Source organism: Palaemon carinicauda, chromosome 3, assembly GCF_036898095.1.
Source record: "Palaemon carinicauda isolate YSFRI2023 chromosome 3, ASM3689809v2, whole genome shotgun sequence".
NCBI classification, from domain to species: Eukaryota; Metazoa; Arthropoda; class Malacostraca; order Decapoda; family Palaemonidae; genus Palaemon; species Palaemon carinicauda.
The window spans coordinates 109,579,836-109,582,335 of record NC_090727.1 but is presented as its reverse complement, the minus strand read 5'-3'; positions in this window follow the sequence as shown (position 1 = coordinate 109,582,335).

Below are 2,500 nucleotides of genomic sequence, written 5' to 3'. Positions count from 1 at the left end.
GCCTTGTAACCTTGTGCTCTTCCAACCAGAGTTGTACTGTAGCTTGGCTAGTAATAATAATGATGAGACTGATGTAGGCGACTGGAAATACTTGATTGGATTATTGGAATTTGTATTCCCTTCGCATTGCACGTGTTAATGGGCCCAGCCAGGCAGGGTTGTTCTTCAGTGTGACACAGCTGAGCCTTTTATGGATCTTGGATTACAAGTGACCGGTTTAGGGGTCGTGTCGTAGATTGCGACCTGATTTGTTATGATATTAAGCAGGTCATGTTCAGCCTTGTGGCCTCAAAAGCATAAGTAAGCTTGAAAGGTCGTGGGTTCGGGTTAACGGAAATAACCTTGATAATGGCATCTAATAGAACACCACTATATGGTTATTCTCATACTAGTACTTGCAACCCGTCAAAAATGGCAGCTAATTGTTTAGTTAGATATGCACACGCACGCACACACATTCAACTTCCCCCTCCCCATTTGCTAACTATAACCTGCTGGTTTGGAAATTTGTGGGAGATTATTGTTTCCGAGTATACCTCTTGCAGTCCCCTTTCACCAGAGTAGGATTATTCCCTCTCCCCCTACGTTTGGCAATGCCACTCATAGTGACAGGAAAGATATATATATATATATATATATGTATATATATATATATATATATATATATATATATATATATATATATATATATATATATAACCAGATATGTGCTCTTCATTATGTAGGGGAGGAATATTAAGGAGGGAATCATTATCCATTCTTATGTTACCTGTAGGGATCAAAGGAAATAAGCTGAGCTAGAGAGTGCCGATGACGCTGTCCAACTTAACAGTACACCACAGGACTTGCAAGGGTTGCTTACCAGAATGCATGAAATATCACATGTTTGGGTTCTAGATGAAAACAAGAAAGACAGATGATGACAACCGAATATGCAATAGAAGATTAAATATCATTAGAAGGATAAAGGAATAATGAGGTGGAATCATTTAAAAAATTAGGAACTATGCTCTCTAATAGAGGGTTTTCAGAATTGGTGTTGAATGAAAGATTAAAAAAAAATCAGACAATGGCTAGGTTTGGTAAAATGTAGACATGAAATCGCCAGAAATTACTGATAAAAAAAACGGCTATATATCAGTTTAAGGGAGATCGGTGATAATGTATGGACATGACTCGTGGTATGACAAAATAACATCTTATGAGTTTGCAGGTTTAAGAACAAAGCACTCAGAAGATTATTGCGAGTTGAATGGCAGGACAGAATTAGAAATGAAACTATATGAGAGATTACTCGAGCGTCATATGTGGATGAGAATCATAGTGAGGGGTAGATGAAGATGGTTTGGGCATGGTGTTCGCACTCCCCAAGAGAGATCAGTTTACCATGTTTTCAACTAGGCCCCTGAAAGCAATGAAAGAGTTGGAAGACCCAGGCCTACATGGCTGAGGAGTATGAAGTGTCTAAGTGTGAAGGAGATGATGAATGGAGAAGCATTGATTTAAAAGCTCAAGATAGAGACGATTTGCGAAATCTAACTGAAGCTCTTTGGGTCAATAGGCTTAGGAGGAGACGATGATGATGATATTTTTATATACAAGATAAAAGGTGTATATATGTATATATATATATAATCATGTGTATATTATAAATGCAAATACATATATATATATATATATATATATATATATATATATATATATATATATATATATATATATATATATATATATATATATATATATATATATATATATGTGTGTGTGTGTGTGTGTGTGTGAATGTATAAAATTCACTTGTGATGTCTTTTTTCTATTAGAAAATAGCATGTAGCAAAAATATCTACGATATAATTGTTAATATTTATACACGACAAATATAACTATTTGTAGTCTACTGCTGGACAAAGGCATCAGACATGTCATTATTCTTGTCTAGAGGTTGGCCATTTTTCACGCTGGCCACTGCAGATTGGCAATATTGTGATATTTTAGTTTGAGCGCTCATAGAAATTCAATGTAGTATGGGTGACATGGACTAGTATAGCTTCGACGATCATTATATATATATATATATATATATATATATATATATATATATATATATATATATATATATATATATATATATATATATATATATATATATATATATAGCTTAAATATTATAGTACATTTCTAATAAAAAATAGAACAGAGCGTAAAGGTATAACCTCAACAATTTGTGAAGTAAAAGTTGATGATGATGATGGAGCAGCAAAAAAACAGAGAGAGAGCGAAAATATTATTTAATCATTCCCTCATATCCCTGGAGTAATAATAATAAGAATAGGGAAGTGGGGAATATGGGGAAAGGAAGAGTACCCCTGGGTACAATCCAGTTTAAAGCTCAAAGGCAGTTACTCGGGATGGGAAAGATTAAGGAAATAGGGAGAAAGAGAAGTACAGGAGAAGAATAAAAGAGGGGCAGACCCTCTTGTGAGTGAGAAGACTTTCTAGA